We start from the raw sequence: 25589 nt of genomic DNA on the forward strand, positions 1-25589 counted from the left end.
GAGAGAGAGAGAGAGAGAGAGAGAGGATTGCTGAGGGCCAGTTCGAGCTGCCCAGGACTTTTGAGAGCTGCCACCTGGAGCTGCCGAGAACTGAGGAGACAGGGCTGTGATGCCTGTATTTTGTCTGTCTGTTTTGATATTGTTTTGCCAGATTCATCTGCTGGTGAAGGACAGTCCTGTTGTTGCAAAGGTCCTGGAACCTCGCTGTTGGTTCAGGGGTCCCAAGACTGTTCTGCAGACAGAGAGTGAATTGTGTCCACTGGTGAAGGACAGTGCTGTTGTTGCAGAGGTTCTGGAACCTTGCTGTTGGTTCAGAAGCCCTGAAGAACGATTTTCTTGTTGTATGTTTACAGAAATCCTGGAATAGGGTTTTGCTAAGGTTTTCAGGGGTCCTAGGACTGTTCTGCAGACAGAGAATGAATTAATGAGGACACTGGCAATGTACCTTGTGGCCTTGCTAAGCTTTGTCTCCCCAGGAACAGAGATTGCTGAGAACTTGCCTCGGGTCAAGATGAAGAAAAGACCTCTCTTTGGGTATTAAATGCTGTGATGGTATCTTAAGCTTGTTGTAACTCAGGGGTAGATGGCCTTTGTGCTCTCTACTGCCCCTTTGGAGAAGGTGCTTGATGTTAACTGATAATTGTAATTCAGTTGTGATCCAGGGGTGGGAAACTTTTGACTTTTTTGTGCTCTGTGACTGACCAAATGAATATACTTTGTTTATGATTGGAAATTAATCTCCATTTGAAAAGAGGGTCTTTGGGATTGAGTAAATGAATGTACTTCCCAGGGGTGGAGTAGTACTTGGAAATTATTGAATTACACTTGGTGAATGCTGTATTTTGAATTATGCTGTATTTCAATTTTCTGTGTTCTTAATTTGTTACTGAATAAAATGGAGAGCAGCTATGCTGGTATTTTGAACCTTGGGAAGTTGCCTTTGCTTGGCATTACAATTGCCAGAAGATTCTAAGTTGCAGAGAAGATGCCAACCTGCCAGAGGGACTTCACAGACAAAAGTGATTCCAGACCCTGCCCTCAAAGAGCTTAGAATCTCTCAAAAGTGGCTTTACATAGAGATATTTCCAAAGTAGATGCAATATGGGGTTTAGGAAAGGCTTCATGTGCTTGGGCTGTGTGTGCACTGAAGGAAAGGAGGGATTTTAAGAGACAGAGGGAAACAGAGACTGCCTTCCAGGCAGGGGTCTGTAGAAAGATAGGAAATGGAAGGCCATGTATGAGTAACAGTGAGAAGGCCAATCTAACAGGATCATGGGTGAAGGGGAATAAGAACACAGGAAAAGTAGGTTGGAGCCAGGGTGTGAAGTGCCTTAAATGCCAACAAGAATTTTTATTTGCTTCTAGAGGTTATAGGGAGCCACTGGCATTTATTGGGGAGAGTGATGACACTGCTGGGTGGAGGCTGGATTAGGATCACACTGGTATCAGGGAGACTAAGCAATAGCCCCGATGAGAAGTCACTGGCTCACTTACCTAGAGCTGCCAGCTAGTCCAGGTCCCTCATTTTACAGATGAGCAAACTGAGGCCCCGTGAAGTAAAACGACTAGCCTAAGGTCACCCAGATAAGCATTAGAGGCAGGTTTTGAACCCAGGGCCTCTGACTCCAGAGTCAGTGTACTTCTCCTAATGGCAATGACGGTGATGGAGGCCTCTCAGCTAGGGTGGTGGCTATGTGGAAAGAGGAAGAGAAGGGGATGGATGTGGGAGATGTTGTGGAGGGAGAAACAAGATTGTTGACTGGCTATATCTTCCCCTGACTATGGGAAACTTTCAACTTGGACATAACCAGCATGGCAAACTCAACACATACAAAACCAAGCTCATCCTCTTCCCTGCTCGCTACATCTGTTCCTCCTTCAGTCTCCCTTGTTTCTACCTACAGCACTTATCTCCCAGATTCTAAACCTTCCCTCACATCCACACTCAGTGACTACGTTCTGCAGTACATTCATGTCCTCCCTGTAACCCATTGCCACCCCTCTGGAACAAGCCCCCATCCCCCCAGCTTGCAAGGCCCTTCTTCTTCCTCTCCCTCACCCCATAACTGGGAGCTCTCTCACTAACCTAACAGGATGTTAACCTCCCCACCTCTACCTGAGCAATCTTACTTGCAAAGAACTGTGTCAGTCTTCTGCTCAGAAATCTTCAATGGCTCCCTAGGTCTGCTGAAGCCAGTTCCAACTCCTTCAGACCTGCAAAGCCCTCCACAAACCGGCACGGCCTACCTCTGCAGCTTAATCACATTACATTAATGCTCCATCCACTCTGAACAGGAAGCCCTCTCTCTGCATTGAGACACTTGCTGCTTCCCAAAAAGGCCCGGACTTCGCTAACTCTACTCTTGAAACTTCTGTTCTCTCACACCAGAACATATTCCCTTCCTCCTCTGTGCCTGTTCAGTTCCTGCCAGAACACATAAATATTCTGTAGGCCCAATTCAAATGCTGTGTACCCATTGATGCTTTCCCCCACTCCAGCCCAGTAGTAACCACCATTTCCACCTCAGACTTCACACATACTTTACTCTGCCCTTCTCTCACATGCTTGGCGTGTAACATTATATGGCGTAGCTACCTGTGCTGGTCTCTAATCTCTGTACCCATGAGGGCATACCTTAGCTAAACTCCATATCTCTCCCCACTCTACATACAGTAAACAGTAAATAAATGCCTGCTGAACGTGTAAATAGGTGGGCACACAATACATCCTTGTTGATATATACCGACAGAACCAGAGTAGAGCTTCGGGATGCATGGCAGGAACACTGAATTGGGGCTGGGGGCAGGGAGGGGGGGTTCAAGATACCTGGGTTCTAATCTTGTCTTTGCTGAATGACCTTGGACAAATCTGTTATCCTCAGTTTCCTCACCTGTAAAATGAAGAAGTTCAACAAGATGACTTTTTAAATCCCCTGGCTATTCTAATAATCCATGGCCATTCTTTGGTATGACTGGCCTGTGATCTACCTTCTCCTTTCTGTTCTATATCTGAGTCCAGTTTCCTTTGGACCCTGGAGCCCTCTGCCTACAGAAAATTGCTTGCTTTTTCCCTTTGGTGCTCATGGTCGAACTGTAAGCACTAAATCAACTAATGTATTCACTGAATGACATAGGAGAAAACATAGTGCTTTTGCCAGTCCCAAGATGCTTCCTGACTCAGCCCTTCATTTCTTTCCTAGTGATGAGGTATGGCCATGAATCCCAGAAGGCCACAACCTCAGAAACATCCAAACTGCAGGTGGGGGCCACGGATGCAGAATGTTACCTTCACCATCACCATCAACATATTGACTAGGTTTTCTGAAGTGCTTGTTTTCACTCTCTTTTTAAATCTTTGTTATGAGGGATAGGGCATGGGGGAGAGGGTAGGCAGAAAGAAAGAAAATATATTTAGAAACAAAGGTATCAATGAAAATTAATTTTGTTTTTTAAGGAAAAATAAGCATTTCAGCAAGGGAAATGTATCATCAGAAAAGCAGTAGGGCTCACTGGTCATGTAGTGAAGTACCTACTAAATAAAGGGTTCCAGAACTTGGGGAGGGTGACACCTCCCAGAAACAGCACTTGGGGGAGGAGTCAGCCACACCTGACAAGAACGTGCAGATGGGCTGTACCCAAGAGCAGCCATGATGAAGAACTCAGATCCAGAAAAGCACCTAAGGGTGACTTAGAAGTAACGCCACCAGGGCAGCTCAAGAATCAAAGCACTTGGACCCTGGAAGGTCTCAAAGAGATCTCCGGAGGTTTGCTGTATGGGGCACAACTGTTCTGTACCCTGTTCCCTAGGGGCTGAGATGATTCTGCACCTAGACTAGCACCTGCATACCGAAGAACCATTCCCACAGACACATCCAGGGGTTTCAGCCATTGGAGCACAATGAGCCCACACCACTCTCTATGCTCTTCTCCTTGGCTCCAGTCTTTCTTCTGGGCAAGGTCAAGCTTGCCCTTGATCCCATCTCCCCCCCATCCCTCGTCTTCTCTCTTTTAGTCATCTCCAATCTATAACCACTGCTTCCTTCCCTAGAAACATGACCTTAAAAAGGCCCACAACCTTTTCCTTCGGCCTGCTGGTCTTCACATGGTCATCCCCTATCTCTCTCTGCTCCTAGAAAAAGCTATCAAACCCACTGCCGCCATTTCCTCACTTTCCACTCCCTTCTCAACCCCTTGCAATGTGCCTTCTGACTTCACCACTCAACTGAAACTTTTCTTTAGGGACCTCTAACTGCTCCAAGTGGACCCCCTTTTTTCATTCTCCTTGACCATAGTGGATATGCTACTGTACTGGGAGTCAGGAAGGCCTGGGTTCAAATACCTCCTCAAACACTAGCTGTGTGACTCTGGGTCAGTCACCTATCTCAGTCTTAGTTTCCTCATCTGTAAAATGAGGGATTTGGCCTCAATGGTCTAAAGTCTCTTCCAGTCAGAGCTCTATGAATGATACTATAGACTCTTAGTAGCTTTTGACATTGATTACTGCTTCATCACATTTCTTCCATAATTAGTTTTGGGGGACACGGTTCTTCACTGGTTTTCCTCCTATGTGGCTAATTACTTTTCTGTTTGTCCCACCCCCATTCTGAGGGCATAGGATCAGATATCTGGAGTTGGAAGGGACTTCAAAGGACATCTCATTCAAGTACTTTTTACAGTGGAAAAACTAAGCCCAGGGAAGTAAAGTAACTTGGCCAAGGTCATAGGCGGACAGTAGCATCAAAGACTGGATCTGAATTCGAGTCTTCCGACATGCCAAGAACCAGGGCTCTCCCCATCATACCACACTGCCCTGTCTACCCTAGGGATCTGTCCTAAGTCCTCTTCTCATGTCTTTCTACATCCCTTTTCTGTTTTCCCCAACTTCTGTCGAGGGTTTTACCATCCTTCCAGTCATACAGGTATCCTCAGTTTCTCCCTCTCCCTCCCACCCACTCAATCAGCTGCCATGTCCTGTATGTTCCATCTCCACTATATCTCCCATCCATCCCCTTCTCTCTACTCACACAGACACCTCTCTATTTCAGGCCCTCAGCACTTCTCCCCTAGACTACTGTAAGAGCCTCCTGATGTATTTCCCTGCCTCAAGTCTCTCCCTACTCTAATCTAGCCTCTAAAATAAAATACAAACCCTTCTGTCTGGTGTTTAAAGCCTTCCCAATGGGGCTCCAACCTACCTTTCCAGACCTAGTTCACACAACTCTACCTCCCATACTCTACCCTCCAGCTGGCAGAGCTGAGACTGAGGATCTCCTGACCCGACCTCTAGATTTTCACTTGAATTTTTGAAAGATGTGAACATATGACGCATAGTTTAGGGGTTAACATGCTGACAGCCAAGATCCTTTAAGTTATACCCCAGTAACCAGGCATCAAACCTGAGGTCAAAGGGACCAGCCACGGCTGGGGTTGGGAACAGAGAAACAAAGTACCAGAGAAGGATCCCAAGTGAGGGCCTAAGCCTTAACCTACAAGCTAATCTGAGGAGTGAGAAGCTTGGAGTCAGTGTCACTCAGTGATGCCACAGAGCAGCCCTCAGGAAAACAAAGGACTGAGGGAAGCCACAAAGGGTGTGGAAAGGCCATAGAAACTGGGGTATAAAAAGCCAAGATCACCCTAACCCAGGGGAAACACATGAATTAACAAGCACCCTCTCTCAAAATATACAAACCCAAACAAGAATTACAGAGGGACTAGGAGCCGTCCATCCATCTTGGTGAAAATTTAGTTCTTCAGTTTGTCTTATTGCTAACATCCAGCTCAAATTAATGAAAGTAGAAAGTGAAGTTCTGAAGGTGGGGAGGGTGAGGGGATAATTTAGAGATAGATAGACTTGAGAAGTGGGGGGAGCCCTCTTCACACAGCAGGATGACAAGTTACTGGTTGCCACAGGGGAAAGATGGGAGGAAAGGGGGTGGAAGCCACGTCAGAAGGTTGAAAGGGAAAAAGAAAAAGGAAAATGAGGAGATCCCGAAAATAAATTTTATTTATTTGATGAATTTAAAGAGTTGCTGCTGGTTCTTTTCCTCCTGACAGGATCCAGATAGAAAACAGAGATCCGTGGTGTACTTGTCAGTAACTGGAGTATGTTCATGGCAGGTCAGGAAGAGCAGGGCACATGATCTGAGGTGCCAGCAGTGGGCAGCAGAAGGAATTCTATCCAGATGACTGGAGTGTCAGGGAAGAAAGTTATAATCGGCAGAGGTCTAGGCAGGGAGGGGATCATCCTCCAAGATCCAGTGGTGAAATAGCTACATGTTCCAGCTGTTGTTAAAAGATTTCAGTAGTAGGCAGAGATGAGATCCTACAGCACTTTATGGTTTATAAAACCCTTTCCTCACAATAACCCTATGAGGTATGTAGTATGGGGTTTCATCAGTCCCATTTTACAGATGAGAAAACTGAGGCCCAGGGAAGGGAAGTTATTTGCCCGGACTCACACAGCTGGCTTCAAAGCTAGGATTTAAATCTAGGTAGACTGACTCAAAGAGCAGCGTTCTTTCTGTAGGAAGAGGTAAGTGGGCAGGGAATTAAAATCTGGGAGATCTAGTACCACATAGTAGGGACTTGAGCCACAAAAGGATAACTTTTAAGAGGGTTCATGAGAACAAGAGAGGGCCCTAACTGTAGAGGGGAACCTGGTACAGTATCAAGGCAAGGGATCAAGAAGAGGGGAACAAGAGAGGGACTCAAGTTACTTGGGTTTGAGTACAGTGAAGAAGCTTGATCAATAAGGCACAAAAGCCCAAATACTAGAAGTGGGGGGATACAATCACAGAAAACCATGGCTCAATCCAATCCAATAATCAAATCACTCATTTGGTGCCTAATATGTGCAAGGCACAATGCTAGGCACTGGGGACTCAAAGATTAAATGAACAATGGTACCCGATCTCAGGCAGCTAGATGGCCCAGGGGATAGAGTGCTAAGCCTGGAGTCAGGAACACCTGAGTTCAAATCCTACCTCAGACACTTACTAGCTGTGTGACCCTTGTCAAGTCACTTAACCTGTTTGCCTTAATTCACCAGAGAAGGAAATGGCAAACCACTCAAGTATCTTTGCCAAGAATATCCCATGGACAATACTGGTATGCTATGGTTCATAGGGTCACAGAGTCAGACAACGACTGAACAACAATCTGATCTCTCAAAGAGTTTACATTCTATTGGGGGGGAAAGGGGAGAAGGCCATAACATATAAACATCTAAGTATATATGCAATAATTTGAGGAAGGAAAAATAATTAAGGCAATGAGAAAATGCCCTCCACTGGAGGTAGCAAGAGCTGATCCTTGACTCTAAGAGGTGGGAAGGGAAGATACTCCAGGTATGGGGGGCAGGGGGGGTGGTAGCCTGTGCAAAGGCAGGAGCAGGAGTGCCAAATTCTGAGAATAGTAAGGTTTGGTTGAAATGTAGAGTGTGTGAAGGGGAGTAACATTCAAAAAGTTTAGAAAGATAGGCAGAAGTCAGACTGTGAAAGGCTGGAAATAAGATGAGTTTTTATTTAGTCCTACAGATAAAAGGGAATCACTGAAGGTCCATGAGCAGGGAGTAACATGGGCAGACTTGTGCTTTAGGAAAACTTTTGGTAACTGTGTGGAGGATGTTTGGGGAAAGGAGAGACCGCAAGCCCAGAGTCTGATGCAACAGGTCAAGTATGAGGTGAGGATGGCCTGAATAAGGGTGCTGGAAGTGTGAGCAAAAAATGGGGATGAGTACAGGAAGACAACATTCAAAATAGAGGGAAAAGGTGACACACATAGTTCATGGAGTGCCGTGGGCAAAAAAACCCAGACTAGAAGTGGAGCTGATACTAAGCAAGATTTTGAATCCATAAACTTATCGTGTTATAAGCAGACAAAGTAATAATCTGCCTAAAGAGGGGTCCATTTCTCCAAACAAATGCCACACAAATAAAACGTGGCAGGCTAAATCTTCTCCAAAATATTTCATCGATCTTCAGAAAGCAGCTTCCACACATTGAGATCTTAATAGACATCAATTAGTTTTCTGGCACAATAGCCTCTATAATGCCAGCCCACATTTGTACAGCTCACAACATTTGTTGTTACCATATCCCACAGCAATAGGATGGTAGTGTTGGAATTTTATAAGCTAAGGACTGTCAACATAAGGCCCTGAGATGTGACTAACTAAGGTGGCACAGGAAGCACATGACAGACTTGGGACTCAAACCCACATCACTCTTGACCCCAAGTCTACTGTTCTTTTCATTACATCACATCACCTTGTCTACTCTGTACTCTTCCTCTAATTTTAAGTGGCATTATAAGGAAGCTAACACCCTCATTTTGTAACACATTCTTCTTGCTGTTGCCATCACTGATGAGTTTTTTGATGTTTTCTGAGTCAGTGCCAGAAACATATAGGAAGAGGCCGAAGTAGTGGCATCTTTCTGCTAGGAAGAGAAAGGACACGAGCCCCATTCACCTAGGGCACTAACATTTATTATAAAAATTTCTAGCTGTCCCTGGAACATTTCTTTTTTTTTTCCTTTTGTGATATACTTTTTTTTTTTTTGCTTTTTGGAGGGCAGTTGGGGTTAAATGACTTGCCCAAGGTCTTAAGTTAAGTGTCTGAGGCGGATTTGAACTCAGGTCCTCCTGACTCCAGGGCTGGTTCTCTTCACTATGCCACCTAGCCACCCAGGAACATTTCTTAAAAATCCAAGACTGACATCTCAAGGGTTTCATCAGTCCCATTTTACAGATAAGAAAACTGAGGCCCAGGGAAGGGAAATTATTTGCCTGGACTCACACAGCTGGCTTTAAAGCTAGGATTTGTACTTCCTTTGTACTTCCCAACAACAGGGAATTCTGATACAGGTAGAAAAAAGACATTTGTTTGTGAACTACTGTCAGAGAGTACTTGAGGTGAAGTGCCCACCAGAAATTATACGCCAAAGACCCCTAAACCTGCTAGAAGGGGACCCCTACCAGGGTTCCTGGAAACCACCTAATAGGCCATAATAGTGAGGGAAAGTTTCACATGTGTTGCTAGAAACATACCCCAGATACAAGTCTGTTCTTGTTAGGTACCCAAGACTTTACTAGAAATGGTAACCCCCCCCACTTGGAACCATATTTTGTTGTGAGCAACATATTACATTATAAAAATGCATCTTTCAGGAGACTGAGGCTGTCTTCCTTATTGGGGAGGCAGTCACCACGGTTAATAAACGCTCCTATCCATTGTAATTGGCACTGCTGTCTTGTTATTTCTCGGATGTCCACTAATTCTCACATGCTGCTGCAATTGACTATGCATCCCAGTTGTAGTATTGTTTGCTTCACGGTGCCCGTTCCTGCAGAAGGGAACCTCCTGCTCATTTCAAGTTGGCATTGCTGCAATAATAAATGAGTGGGCATGCTCGGCTGGCTATTTCAGTCCAGGGCTCACAAACATTATTGCCATCAATGTGCTACCACAATTGGCTCTTCAGCTCTGCACATTCGGAAACTAGACTTTTGCAGTTTGCCCAAAGGATAAATCGACCCTTGGGGAAGTGATTCACTCTAACCAAACCCACCAGACACTGAATGCCAATTTATTCATCTCTAATGAGAAATATACGTGGCAAGTGGCCCAGGATCTGCGAGCACATTTTTATCCAAACAGAGTAAGAAGCCTACATGTAACACTAAAATTAGATCACATGTTTGCCTGGTAAATTAAGATCAGAGCAAAGGGAACTGACGCCCAATCCGCAGATCAAAATATGGTTGAGTAACATATAGCCTTCTCCACTCCTAATAGGCAAACTAAAGGTGATGTGGCAATGTTCAAGATACCTTGTCTCCAGGATAAGTAAGTACCAAAATATTCTTTGATGCTCCCTTTTCTCTACTCCCTATGGACACCACACTTTCATCATCATCATCATCACTAGTGTTTATACAGGGTGTTCCAAAGGTCTTAATGAAGTTTTAAACTAATAGCTTAAGCTTTAATCTGCACTAAGATCTTTAGGACAATCTGCTAAGTGCTCTATATGTTATCTCATTTAACCTTCAAAACAACCTTAGGAGGTAGGTGCTTCTATTATCTCCACTTTACAGATGAGAAAACTAAGCCACAGAGAATTGAAGTGACTTGCCCAAGGGCACATAGCTAGCATTTGAAGCCTAATTTGAACTCAGGTCTTCTTGATTCCAAATACAAGTGCTCTATCTGCTGAACCACCTTGCTGTCCCATGTCCATCAGCATTCTGCAAACTTCAAAACATTAGACAAATGTAAGCTAGGGAACTCTTTGTTTCAAGAGATTTTCATTTCAGCTTAGAATTTCCAAATTTATCTTTAGTTTTTAATTGGTTACATTTCAGTTCAGTTGCATACTAATGCTACATGAAGAAAGATGTTAATCTCATCAATTATAGTGCAAGTTATTAGCAAAGAGGAAGAATGTTTCTGGTATTTATCCATGGTACATGTGCCTTGACCAGCTGCCACGAGTATTCTAGGGAATCTTTTCCATAATAACCTAATCCCATCCATGCTATGTGAATTGTTAACATTAACAAAGCACAGAGAATCACCCTTCCCTGACTTGAGTCCCCACACCTCTTCTAAATATCTAGATCTCTCTTAAGGACATTTAGCCCTCTGCCTACCTACCACCTTCACACCAGGAAGAATTGAGATATACACATAGTATGAGTGGCATGCTTAGACCCATAAGTTACACAATAAAGACACAATGTGTTGTAAAAATTATATGAAAGGCAGTGAAATACAATGTGTAGATATAGCCGGCCCTGGAGTCAATAAGACTTGAGTCCAAGCCTTCCCTTACCTGTGACACATATTGGGTATATTTCTCTATACAAGACACCTAACCTCTCAGTTTCCCAGAAGTTCCCTCACTGCAGAGAAAGCTTCCTCATTAAGAATTCCCTGTACCAATGAAAGCATAGATCTTGACCCATGCCCTGCAAAAAAAAAATAAATGGAATAAAATGATCTGGCAGTGTGGAATAGATGGATTAGATCTAGGTACCAGAGACTAAAGACAAAGAGACAAGTGCTTGTTAGGATAATTAAAGCACAAGGTGATAAAGATATGAACAAGATGAAACATGAAGACCTAATCAGCAAGTCACACTAAGCTTAGGGCTCTACGTTCAAGACACACAAAGACATAGGTCCTGAGTTTGAGATGCTTACAATCTATTATCAATTTGTTATGGAGCCAGGTTCCAAAGGTAATTTTCTGGGGTATAAACCTACAAGAATAAATGGTATATTTCCCACATCTCTCATATCCAGGGTTACGTTACAGTGTAAGTTGTCAGATGTTGAATAAGGCTTGAATTCTAAAAGAAGCCTCTCCTACATTCCTAGGGTTTCTTACCACTGTGAATTCTCAATATTTAATAAGTCTGGAATTCCTTCTGAAGGGTCTTCCACATTCATGATGTTCAAAGCGTTTCTCTCCACTGTGACTTCTTTAATGTTCAATCAGGTTTGAACACTGTCTGGATGATTTCTAACACTTAGTATGTCTAGAGTTTTCTCCAGTATGAAATCTCTCATGTTTATATCATGTTTACTTCAGCCTGAGCTCTGATTGAAGGCTTTCTCACATTTGGTATGTTTAAAGGGTTTACCCTCCTGTATAAATCCTCTGTTGTTTACTAAAGTCTGAGTTTCTTCTGCAGCTTTTTCGACACTGCATACAACCCCAGGGCTTCTCTTCTTCATGGATTGTCTGATGTTTAATAATAAGTTCTGAGCTCTTTCTGAAAGCCTTCCCACAGTTTTTTGCATTTGTTGAATTTCTCTTCATTGTGAATTCTCTGATGTCAAAAAAATGGCACATATAGCTCCTGATGACTTTCTTCCATTTATTACTTTTATAGGGATTCTCTCTGCTAGGAAAATTTTGATGCTGAATAAGGTATGGCATGTGTTACTCCTCAAGTCTTTTCCACATTCTTGACATTCATAGGGCCTCATTCCAGCATATGTTCTGTGATGTGCAACAGGATATGTATTAAGAGGGAAGGATTTCTCACATTCATTACATTCACCAGGTTTTTTCCCCTCCATGAATTCTCTGATGCTTAATAAGCTCTGAGCCCCTCCCAAAGCATTTCATACATTCTATACATTCAAAGGATTTTTCTCTCATATGAGTTTTCTGATGCTTTTTAAGTGCTGAGCTCCTTCTGAAAGATTTCCCACACTCTATACATTCATACAATTTCATTTCACTGTGAATTATCAAATTTCAGCTAAGATCTGAATGCCTCCTAAAGGTTTTCTCACATTCGTTGTATAAAGAGAGCTTCTTTGTCCTGTTCCTTTGATGCTGAATAAGGTGTTCCTTAAGTCTGCAGGCTTTCTCATATTCACTGCATACACAGGGCTTTTTTCTACTGCAAAATTCTCTGATGGCCAAGTAAATAACAAGTGCCAAATAAATACTCTTCCACATTTGTTATAGATACTGGTTTTTTCTCCACTGTGAACTCTCTGATGTTGAAAAAGGTTTATATGCAAATTAAATCTTTTCCCACTTTGATTACATTCAAAGGTTTTCTTTCAGTCATGAGTTCTCTAATGTTCAGTAAGATCTGAGCTCCTGGGGGCAGCTAGGTGGAACAGTGAATAGAGCACCTGGCCCTGGAGTCAGGAGGACCTGAGTTCAAATTCGGCCTCAGACACTTAACATAAAACTAGTTGTATGACCTTGGGCAAGTCACTTAACCCCAATTGCCCTACCTTCCCCCCTCCAAAAAGCAAAAAAAAAACAAAAACAAACAAGAAAAGATCTGAGCTCCCACAGAAAGCTTTCCCACATTTATTACATTCATAGGGTGTTTCTCCTATACAAATTCTTTGATGTTTAAAGAATTGCCCATGTTTACCACATTCATCAGGCTTTTCTCTCTTGTGTTTACTCCACTGTCTTAGGAAAACTGAATTCTGATTAAAACTGTGATCATATGAATCACATATCTTCTATACGCTTCCTTTTGCATAACTGATGTTTAACATAGGTTTGTCACATGACAACTATATCTCCTGGAAAAGGATCTAGTTAATTCTCTTCTCCAGGTTTCACCAATATCTCTAGAAACTAACCTCACTATCACAGTCCTCTCCAACAGCAAGGGCCTATGGAATAGCCACTGGTGGATCTTGTTGATACACTAGCCTGGACTTAGAAGTCTTCAGAAATGTCCTACTTTGGAATCGTCTGGAATAGAGGACTTTCAAGCACTGTTAATGAAAAAACCAGAGTTGAATAGAAAATTTGACATTCAGATACAAGAAGCAAGAGAAGCTTGAGAAGGTAAACAGGAAAAAGAAATCATAAGCTACTGATCAAAATCGAACTATTAACATTCCTACATGGAAAAATGATAATTGTAACTGATGAAACTTTTCTCAGTATGAAAGTAGTTGAAGGGAAAAGAAATACATATATATACACACACACGTCTATATCGGAGGGTATATGGGCATATGAATACATATGTGAATGTGTGTAAATATGTTTACAGGTATACATAGAGGACACAGGACCAAGTTAATAGGAAGGGATGATACTTAAAAGGTGATATTACGAGGTGAGAGAGGAATATAATGAGAGGAGATGGAGAGAGACAGAATGGGGTAAACTATCTCATATAGAAGAGGCAAGGGAAAATGGTTACAATGGAGGGGAAGAATAGGAAGGTAAAAGGGAATGGGTCAACCTTATTCTCATTGAATTTGGCTTAGGGAGGGAATGACATACACACTAAATAGGGCATCCCACCCTACAGGAGAATAGGGGGAAGGGGATGAGAAGGGGGATGATGGAAGGGAGGGCAGGCTGGGAGGGAGGGAAGTTGGAAGCACCCAGTTCTGAAAAGGGATGGGATCAAAGTAGAGAATAGAACAAGTGGGAGGTGGGATAGGAGGGAGGGAAATATAGTCAGTCTTTTAAAATATATCTTCCATGTTAATGTTTTGCATAGCTACACATGTACAACCTATACTGAACTGCTTGTCTTCCCAGTAAGGATATATATATATATATATATATATATACACACACACTATTATTAATACTATTTTGCATGTAATTTGGAAAGAAGATACACAGGCACTGGGGCATAGAGATCCACCACGCCCTACTGGAAAAGTCGAAGGGAGCATGGGAGAAGATATGGAAGAGAGCAGATTAGAGGAGGGGATATCCTGTGGGACTGCTATTTTGGGGCGGTGGGTAGGGGAAAAACGGGGAGAAAATTTGTAACTCAAAATCTGGCGGAAATTAATCATGTAAATCATAAGTTAATAAAGCATTTGAAAAATGAAAAAAAAAACAAATGAGGAAGCTGGGGTTCAATGAGGGGGAGTCACTGTTCCCCATAGTCACAAAAGTACTTAATACTATGGCCAGAATTTGAACCCAGGTTCTCCAACTCCCAAGCCAATGGTCTTTCTAATCTACTATGCCTAACTTTTAGAACAATTTGTTTTTTAAGTCCAACTGTGCCTGACAAGGAAGAAAACACTTAAATCCAATTTTGTTATTATTTACACAGCACAATTCTCTAAAACAGAGTTTCCTTCCTGTATGAAAATGTATTTACTCTTTTCTGTCCAGAAACTACATCCTTAAAGGTTCAGGAGCTGGCTCCCTCCTAGTATGAAAAAAGCTGATGACCAAAGGCAGGTCCAACCTCCAGATTTCATCATCTTAGATCACAGCCCTTTCAAGACTGAAAAGGTCTTAGTTTAACAGTGTCCCTGTATGGAAGTCCGTCCATCCCTGGGATCTTATAATTGCCTTTTCTTGAATCTTCCCCAAATCCTTTCTGTCCTTCCTGAAATGTATTAACCTGAACTGTCTGTAATATCCCATGGGTACCTGAAATGATTTAGAGAGAAGACATAACAATAAGGCTAAGATCTGTATAAAGAAACACATAAAATTGTACTTTAAACTGCATCTGTACTATATCATGATTTCTATCCAAAAATTTTTTCTAGAAAAAAATTTACTTAATGAAGAATATTTAAAGATATGGATATTGGGAAATGGTGCTAACTTCAGAGGTAAAGACCAGAGTGGGCAATTAGCACATCTGTCTAAAAATAATCTCCTGATACCACTGTGAAGACCCACAACACTGTGGCAGGTAGATTACTGGTCTGATTACTTGTGCAATTCTTATTTACTTACAATCCAAGTTACTAAAACAAGGATTCAAGAAACAGATTCTGACTCCAGAGTCAAGTTGGAGGAGGGAACTTACCCAATGAGTCCACATTCCCATAATTTTCCAGCATCATATCCCTGTAGAGCCTCCTCTAAGCAAGGTCCAGTTGCCTCTATTCCTCCTCTGAGAGATAAAGAGCTACATCTTCAAATGTTATTGACTCCTAAAAGTAGAGGGTTCTGTTAATCTGGGGACAAACTTAACAATCTGGTCTGGGATCAAAGGAAGATCTAGTAACAGTAGAACAGGAGTAAAGTTTATGTGGCACATAGGAATCAGGATAGAAAAGGGTTGTTTCTGTAACAGAGTCAGAAAACCTAGGTTCTACTACTGTCTCATCTACAGCAAAAAAAAATTACAATTAAATCCCATTCATTAAATGAGGTGAATGACCCACATAATCTTACAGGCTCCAGATGGAAGAAGACAAGGTTCAAGTCCCTAAACAGAGGATTGCTAGGAGACAATGCTGAGCAAAGACCCAAAACTACACCAAGAGTAGCAAAGGAAATTTGGCAAGGAAAATATAGCTTACCAGAGGACAAGATGCTACAAGATCAACTGCCATGGCCTTGTCTCTTGTGCTTTCCCTAGGAAAAAAAGTAATAATCAGGAAATAAAGTATACTAAAAAAAATTAAAAAGAATCACAAGTCAACCTGGCCTGTGGCTTCCCTGGGATGACCCTTGGAAATGCCCTTTTCCACTACACACACACAAAAGCAGCTGTGACAAAAGCACTCTGATAAAAACACTGTAGAGTTTTTTTCCTTAAAAATTTATTATTGACAAATACACTTGTTTAAGATACAGGTTTTTTCAGGAGGCAGTCTATCTAAGACAAGTTTTAAGCTTGCTAAGATATTCACTCTCTTTAAATTTCAAGTAAGAACACTTAGAAATCTGTCTGGGATTACTCAAGTCTTCTTGCACAAAATAACTAATATGGAAATGTTTTATATGACTGCACATGTATAAACTATATCAGATTGCTTACCATCTCAGGGAAGGAAGAGGGGAGAGAGGGAGGGATAAAATTTGAAACTCAAAACTATTAAAAAATGTTAAAGTGTTTTAATATGTAATTGGGAAAATATATATATACACACATACTTATGTGTGTGTATGTGTATACATGTGTGTGTATGTATATATGTATGTATATATGAGATCAGCCTGGGAGGAGGAATCATTCTGATGTAAAATTAGATTCAACTCTGCCCAAAGGGCAACCAAACTGTGCATACCCTTTGATCCAGCAATACCATTATTAGGACTGTAGATCATAAAAACAGGAAAAGGACCCATATGTACAAAAATATTTGTAGCAGCTCTTTTTGTGGTGGCAAAGAATTGGAAATTGAGGGGATGCCCATCAATCGGGGAATGCCTGAACAAGTTGTGATATATGAATGAAATGGAATACTATTGTTCCATAAGAAATGATGAGCAGGTAGATTTTAGAAAAACCTGGAAAAACTTACATGAACTGATGCTGAGTGAAATGAGGAGAACCAGATCACTGTATACGGTAACAGCAACGTTGTGCAATGGTTAACTATGATTGAATTGGCCCTTTTCAGCAATACAGTGATCCAAGACAATTCCAAAAAGATTCGTGATAGAAAATGCTAACCACATTCAGAGAAAGAACTGGGTGGTCTGAATACAGATGGAAGCAGACTATTTTCACTCTGTTTTTGTTTTTTCTTTCTCGTGGTTTTTTTGTTCTGATACTTCTTCCACAACATGACTAATATGGAACTATGTTTAACACGATTGTACATGTATAATCTATATCACATTGCTTGTTGTCTTGTTTCTTGGGAGAAAAATTTGGAACTCCAAATTTTACAAAAATGAATGCTGAAAACTATCTTTACATGAAAATGGAAAAAAAAAACTAGATTCAAAAAGTATTCCTTGCTGAATAGAGAAATATAGTCCCCAGGGTTTACACTCTCAGAGATGCTATAGTGACCTTATAAGGCTGAGCAGTAAGAGTCAGGAGTTCACACTTTTGGTGGTATATTGCTTGGGGGGGGGGATGGTTAGAAATAAGAGAGAGTAGGGAAGCAGGAAAGACAGAAATTACTGAGAAAACTCAAGAGAGGGAAACTCTCACATACCCAGATGGTCAATAAAGAAAGCTATTTGTAAGGATTGCTGATGCCTGTATGCCATGAAATTCCAGAGTCATAGTTCCACATTAGTGCCCTAAGGTACAGATAACTATTAATTGGGGGCTTTCCATATTTATTTTGGTTACATTTTGAGTTCTGAGTTGTCTCCCTCTCTTCCAAACCTCCATTAGAGAAGGCCAACACATACTTCCATATACAAGCTCTTTCCCTGGAGGTGGGTAGTATCTGCCCTCATAAGTCCTTCATAGTCCATTTGAAAATTCATCTTGCTCAGAATAGCTTAAGTCATTCAGTTACTCTTCAATCAACATTGCTATTACTGTACATAATGTTAATTTATTCTACTCATTTCACTTTGCATTATTTCATGCAAATCTTCCCATGTTTTTCTAAAGTCAATTTCCTCATCATTTCTTATGGCACAGTAGTATGCCATTACAATCATAGACCACAACTTGTTCAGTCATTGCCCAATTGAGGGGCATCCCCTCAATTTCCAGTTTTTTTGCCACCACAAAGGGAGGTGCTATAAATATTTTAGAACACATACGTTCTTTTCCATTTTTCCTGATAGCCTTGGTTAACAGACCTAATAGCGGTATTGCTGGATCAAAGGGTATACACGGTTTTATAAATAGTTGGGCAAATTCCAGATTGCTCTCCAAAATGGTTGGACCAGTTCACAGTTCCACCAACAGTGTGTTAGTATCCTAATTTTTCTACATCTCTTCTAATATTTGTCATTTCCCCCTTTTATAATTTTAACCAAACTGATAGGTGTGAGATGATAACTCAGAGTTGTTTTCATTTGCATTTCTCTAATCAATAATGACTTAGAAGGGAAGCTAGGTGGCGGTGAGTAAAGCCTGGCCCCAGAGTCAGGAGGACCCGAGTTCGGTTCTGGCCTCAGACACTTAACACCCACACACACAAAAAAACTAGCTGTGTAACCTTGGGCAAGTTACTTAACCCCAACTGCCCTCCAAAAGGCAAAAAAAAAAAAATGACTTAGAACATTTTTTAAAATAACTACATATAGCTCTGATTTCTTCTCTGTTCATATGCTTTGAGTAGTTACAATTGGGGAATGACTCCTATTCATATAAATTTGACTTAGTTCCTACATATTTGAGATATGAAGCCTTTATCCAACAAACTGTCTATAAATTTTTTTTCTCCAATTTTCTGCTTTCCTTCTAATCTTGGTTACATTGGTTTTATTTATATAAGAACTTTTAAATTTAACATAATCAAAATTATTCCTTTTACACCCCACAATGCTCTTTACCACTTGTTTATTCATAAATTCTTCTCCTATCCATAAATCTGATAGGTAATGTTCTAAGTTCTTCTAATTTACTTCTGATATCTCTCTTTATGTCTAGGTCACAAAACCATTTTGACCTTATTTTGGTAAATGGTTGGCCTATATCTAGTTTCCGCCAGACTGCTTTCTAATGTTCCCAGAAATTTTTACCAAATAGTAAGTTTTTATCTCCAAAACTTAGATCTCTGTGTTTATCAAACACAAAAGTACTATCGTAATTTACTTCTGTGTATTACATACCTATTATATACCTATTATCCACCACTCTATTTCTTAGCCAGGACCAGATTATTTTGATGATTATCACTGTAATACAGTTTAAGATACAGTGCTGTTAGACCGCCTTCCTTTACATTTTTTTCATTAACTCCTTTTATATTCTTAACTTTTTGTTCTTCCAGATGAATTCTGATATGATTTTTTCTAGCTCAATAAAATAACTTTTCGTAGTTTAATTGAGGTGGCACTGAATAAATTTATTAGTTTAGGTAGAATTGTCATTTTTATTGTATCATGCTCAGCCTACTCATGAACAATTAATATTTCTCCATTTATTTCAATCTGACTTTAGTTGTATAAAAAGTATTTTATATAATTATTTTCATATACTTCCTATTTTTGTCTTGGCAGGTATACACCCAAGTATTTTATATTGTATATGGTTATTTTAAATGAAATATCTCTTTTTTTGTTTGTTTTTTTGCTTTCTGGAGGGCAATTGGGGTTAAGCGACTTGCCCAAGGTCACACGGCCAGTTTTTGTGTTAAGTGTCTGAGGCCGGATTTGAACTCCTGACTCCAGGGCCGATGCTCTATTCACTGCACCATCTAGCCACCCCCGAAATATCTCTTACTATCTCTTCTTGCAGGGCTTTGTTGGTAACATACAGAAATGCTGATAATTTATGTAAGTTTATTTTATATCCTCTTACTTTGCTAAAATTGTTTCGAGTAGAAGCACAAATCTGGCATGGGCTCTGCCTCCCAACCCTTCCAATACAGGTAAAAAAATGACTCTAAACAAACTTTAGCGCTACAGAACCCACAAAGAGATAGAGAAAACAAATCTCCTGCTGAAGGAAACCTGGCATGCTGACAAGAAGGGACTATCGCACTGGGCTGAGAGCTGAGTGCAGTCCCACGTGAACTGCATGGTTGCAGCCCCAGGGCGGCCTGACCAACAGCAGCCAGAGCAGACATCAGGAGAGTGAATCACCAGCAGCTGTGGTGGTTTCCAAACTTCTCAACCCATAAACACCAAAGACAAAGTAAAAGGTCAGTGTGGAACTCTGTTGGGGAGAAGGGAGTATGGAAGAGCGCAGTCCAGCCCCTGACCCTGGGGTGAGAAGCTGCTGTCATGTGGTTGCCTCAGGAGCTCCTGGCCTGCAGACTGTAGGGAGACCAAGTGACCATTCAGAGGATAATCACTTTTGCTTTAACCTGCTTGGATCTGGATTGCAATCTTGGGTGGTGGTACTGGGGTGTGTGGCCAGTGAGCCAGAGCTTGTTGGGGCCTGTAGAGAGAGCACCCATCTAATAGCTCTGGCAGCTGCAAAAACCCCAGTGATTTGGGACATAGCTCTCTCCATTCTGGAAGCAGAGTTCCACTGTGGCAAAGTGCTCAAAAGTCAAGTAATTGACTGGCAAGATGAACAAGCCCAGGAAATGTAATCAAACCATAGATTCCATTTTTGGGGGACAAAAAGGATCAAGGCATGTAGTGGGAGGAAGACAGCAAAGTCAGAACTCCTGCATCAAAATCCTCCAAGAAAAATATGAACTGAGTACAGGCCATGCAGGAGCTGAAGAAGGATTTTGAAAATCAAGTAAGAGAAGTGGAGGAAAAATTGGGAAGCAAAATGAGAATGATGCAAGAAAATCATGAAAATCAAGTCAACAGCCTGCTAAAGGAGACCCAAAAATACACTAAAGAAAATAACACCTTAAAAAATAGACTAACTCAAATGGCAAAAGAGGTCCAAAAATCCAGTGAGGAGAAGAATGCCTTAAAAAGCCAAATTTGCCAGATGGAAAAAGAATCTCAAAAGCTCAATGAGGAGAATCATTGCTTCAGAATTAGATTGGAGCAAATGGAAGCTAATGACTTTATAAGAAATCAAGATGCTGTTAAACAGATCCAAACAAATGAAAGAAGAGAAGGCCATGTGAAATATCTCATGGGAAAAACCACTGACCTGGAAAACTGATCCAGGAGAGATAATTTAAAAATTATTGGACTACCTGAAAGAAAGAACCTAGAAATCATCCTCCAAGAAATTCTCAAGGAAAATTGAAAAGAACCAGAAGGCAAAACAGAGGTTGAAAAAATCCACCAATCACCTCCTGAAAAAGATCCCAAAGGGGCGGCCAGGTAGCACAGCAAGTAAGAGCACCGGCTCCAGTGTTGAGAAGACCTGGAGATCGAATCCCGGGCTCAGACACTTAGCACCCACCCAGAAACACCTGGCCGTGTAACCTTGAGCAAGTTACTTAACCCCAATTGCTTAGGGGCGGCCAGGTGGATCAGCGAGTAAGAGCCCCGGCTGCAGTGTTGGGACGACCTGGAGATCGAATCCCGGGCTCAGACACTCAGCACCACACCCAGAAATAACTGGCCGTGTAACCTTGAGCAAGTTACTTAACCCCTATTGCTTAAAAATATTAAAAAAAAAAAAGAAAAAGATCCCAAAAAGAAAACTCCTAGGAATATTATAGCCAGGTTCTGTAACTCCCAGATTAAGGAGAGAATATTACAAGCAGCCAGGAAGAAATAATTTGAATATTGTGGAAACACAATCAGGATAACCCAGGATCTGCCAGCTTCTACACTGAGGGATCAAAGGGCTTGGAATATGATATTCCGGAGGTCAAAGGAGCTGGGATTAAAACCAAGAGTCACCTACCCAGCAAAACTGAGTATCATGTTTCAGGGGAAAATAGGGTCATTCAGTGGAATAGAGGACTTTCAAGCATTCTTGCTGAAAAAAACAGAGTTGAATAGAAAATTGACATTCAGATACAAGAAGCAAGAGAAGCATGAGAAGGTAAACAGGGAAAAGAAATCATAAGGAACTTATCAAAGTTGAACTATTAACATTCCTACACGGAAAAACAATAATTGTAACCTATGAAACTTTTCTTAGTAGTTGAAGGGAAAAGAAATATATATATGTCTATATATGAAGGTATATGGGCATATGAATACATATGTGAATGTGTGTGTATATGTTTACAGGTATACATAGATAGAGGGCACAGGACCAATTTAACAGGAAGGGACAATACTTAAAAGGTGAAATTAAGAGGTGAGAGAGGAATATAATGAGAGGACATGGGGAGAGACAGATTGGGGTAAACTATCTCATACAGAAGAGGAAGGGAAAATGGTTACAACGGAGGGGAAGAATAGGAAGGCAAAAGGGAATGGGTCAACCTTATTCCCATTGAATTTGGCTTGGGGAGGGAATGAAATACACACTAAATAGGGTATCTCACCCTCCAGGAGAGTAGGGGGGAAGGGGATGAGAGGGGGGATGATGGAAGGGAGGGCAGGCTGGGGGAAGGGAAGTTGGAAGCACCCACTTTGGAAAAGGGACGGGATCAAAGTAGAGAATAGAACAAGTGGGAGGTGGGATAGGAGGGAGGGAAATATAGTCAGTCTTTTACAACATATCTACTATGTTATTGTTTTGCATTAGGCACACATTTACAACCTATACTGAACTGCTTATCTTCCCAGTAAGGGTGGGTGACAAGGGAGGAAGGGAATGAATCTTTAATTCAAAGTTTTAAAATCAAATGTTTAAAATTATATATACTATTATTAATACTATTTTACATGTAATTGGGAAATAAGATATACAGGCACTGGGGCATGGAGATCCACTGGAAAAGTTGAAAGGGGTATGGGAGAAAATATGGGAGAGCAGATTGGAGGAGGGGATATCCTGTGGGAGTGCTATTTTGGGTTAGTGGCTAGGGGAAAAACGGGGAGAAAATCTGTAACTCAAAATCTGGCGGAAATGAATGATGTAAATCAGAAGTTAATAAAGCATTTTGAAAAAAATAATAAAAGGAGTTTTGTAAGATTCCTTCTTTGCCTATTGTTCCAAATAATTTATCTAATATTGGAATTAGTTGATCTTTAAATGTTTAGTAGAATTCACTTGTAAAGCTATCTGGTCCTGATGCTTTTTTCTGAAGAAGTTCATTATGACCTGTTCAAATTCCTTTTTCTAAAATAAGCTTATTTAGATATAGATATCCTCTTCTGTTAATCTTGGCAGTTTATATTTTTGTGAGCATTTCACTTAAACTCTTAAACTTACTGGTATATAATTGGGCAAAATGTTGTTGGAGAAAGAAATGGCAAAGTACTCCTTGCCAAGAAAACCCCATGGGCAGTACTGAAATGATAAAAGAAATTACATCAGAAGATGGGGAAAAGTGGAGCACAACCACAAGTAGATCCAGTGCTAATGAAGCAGCTGGGCCAAAGCCAAAAGGAAGCTCAGCTGTGGAAGCATCTGCTGACAAAAGCAAAGTCTGATGCTGTAAAGATCAGTATTACATAGGAACCTGGGATGTAAAATCTATGAACCAAGGTAAGCTGAATATGGCCAAATAAGAGATGGAAAGATTAAGCCAACATCTTGTGTATCAGTGAACTTAGATAGTCAGGAATGGGTTAATTTCATTTAGATGATCAGTATATACACCATAGTGGCAAAAAAACAGAGTACCCTTAGAAGAAATGGAGTACCCCTCATAGTCAATAAAAGGGTGAGAAAAGCAGTAATAGAGTATAATCTCAAAAATGACCAAATGCTATCTGTATGAATGCAAGGCAAAGCATTTAACATCACAGTAATGCAAGTCTATGCTACAACCACTGATGCTGAAGAGGCCAAAGTTGATCAGTTCTATGAAGAACTAAAACATCTAGAAATAACACACACACAAAAAAAAGATGGCACATTCATCATGGGGATTGGAATGATAAAGTAGGAAATCAAAAAATAATTGTAATAACAGGCAAGTTTGGCTCTGGAGCATAAAATGAAGTAGGGCAGAGATCAACAGAGTTTTGGTAAGATAACTCACTATCATAACAAACATTCTTTTTCAAAAATCAAAAGGTGACTCTACCCATAGACATCATCATCTGGTCAATACAGAAATCAGACTGATTATATACTTTGCAACCAAAGGCTCTATAGCTCTAGAAAAGCTCTATAAAGTCAGTTAAAACAAGACTTGAAGCTAACTGTGGATCAGATCATGAGTTTCTCATTGCAAAATTTAATTAACTTGAAATAAGGAAAATCATCAGGTCATATAGGTATGACCTAAATTACATTCCTTATAAATATAAAGTAAAGGTGATAAACAGAATTAAGGGACTAGATCTGGTAGATACAGTGCCTGAAGAACTATGGACAGTTTTGAAACACTATACAGGAGGCAGCAACAAAAAACATTCCAAATAAAAAGAAAAGAAATCTTTCACAACTGTGACCAATATAGAAATATGTTTTACATAACAGTGCATGTATAACCCATAGTAAATCGCCTCCCATTTTAGGAAGAGGGAAGGGGAGGGAGGGAGAAAAATTTGGAACTCAAAATCTTGTAAAATGAGTGCTAAAAAGTGTCTTGACATGTAATTGGGGAAAAAAACTAAAATACTATTAAAAAAGGAAAAGAAAAAGAGAAAGCAAAATGGCTGCTTGATCAGTATTTACAAATAAGTAAGCAAAGACAAAAAATGAAAGCTAAAGGAAATAGGTAAAGATATATCCAAGTGAATGCAGAATTCCAGAGAACTGCAAGGAGAGATAAGGTTTTCATAAATGAGCTATACAAAGAAATAGAAGAAAACAATAGAAAAGACAAGAGTTCTCTTCAAGAAAATTAGAGATATTAAGGGAGCATTTTATGCAAAAAAATGAGCATTACAAACAACAAAAATGGTAGGGATTTAATGGAAATACAAGAGATTAAGAAAGGTGGCAAGAATACACAAAAGAACTATACAAGAAAGAACTTAACATCCCCAATAACCATGATGGTGTGGTTACTGATTGAGAGTCAGACATCCTGGAGAAAAAAGTCAAGTGGGCCTTAGGAAACACTGCTAACAGTAAACTAGTGGAGGTGATGGAATTCCAGCTGGGCTATTTATAACCTAAAAAGATGATGCAATAACAGTGCTTCACTCAATATGCCAGTTGATTTGGAAAACACAACAGTGGCCACTGGATTGGAAAAGATCGGTTTATATCCCAATCCTAAAAAAGGGTAATGCCAAAAAATATTCAAATTACCTAACAACTGCACTCATTTCACATGCCAGCAAGGTTTTTAAGATTCTGTAAACTAGGCTTCAACAATATGTTTCAGAAAGAATTACCAAAAAAGCAGGCTGGTTTTTGAAGAGGCAGAGAAACTAGAGACTAAATTACCAACTTTTGCTAGATTATGGAGAAAGCAAAGGAGTTCCAGAAAAACAACTACTTCTGCTTCATTAACTACACTAAAGCCTTTGATTGTATGGATCACAATAAAATGTGGCAAGTCCTCAAAGAGACAGGAATATCAGATCATCTTGTCTCCTGTATGTGGGGCAAGAAGCAACAGTTAAACCCAAACGTGGAACAAATGATTGGTTTGGAATTGGAAAAGGAGTATGACAAGGCTGTATACTATCACCTTACTTAACTTATAGGCAGAGTACATCACAAGAAATGCCAAGCTGAATCAAGAGCTAGAATTAAGGTTACTAAGAGAAATATCAACAATCTCAGATATGCAGATAATACTACTCTGATGGCAGAAAGTGAAGAGGAATTAAGAAGCA

The 25589-nt window shown here is 40.6% G+C and overlaps 1 protein-coding gene across 23 annotated transcripts in view; it reads right to left on the bottom strand.

Moving 5' to 3' along the window:
* The window catches only part of LOC138142122 (tigger transposable element-derived protein 1-like), a 70841-nt gene that overhangs the window by 37629 nt on the left and 7623 nt on the right, over nt 1-25589 (bottom strand). For 14 of the 23 annotated variants that reach the window (XR_011163366.1, XR_011163365.1, XR_011163369.1 and 11 more), the window contains 3 exons: nt 15797-15851; nt 15298-15424; nt 13130-13267 (listed from right to left, as the gene is read on the bottom strand). The gene's annotated coding sequence lies outside the window, so the exon portion shown is untranslated. The other 9 variants (XM_069063092.1, XM_069063077.1, XR_011163370.1 and 6 more) reach the window with 8 other exon arrangements.

This window comes from Petaurus breviceps, unplaced genomic scaffold (assembly GCF_028583685.1).
Source record: "Petaurus breviceps papuanus isolate PSGF00001 unplaced genomic scaffold, PetGlider_PUasm1.0 90535, whole genome shotgun sequence".
In the NCBI taxonomy this organism is placed as follows: domain Eukaryota; kingdom Metazoa; phylum Chordata; class Mammalia; order Diprotodontia; family Petauridae; genus Petaurus; species Petaurus breviceps.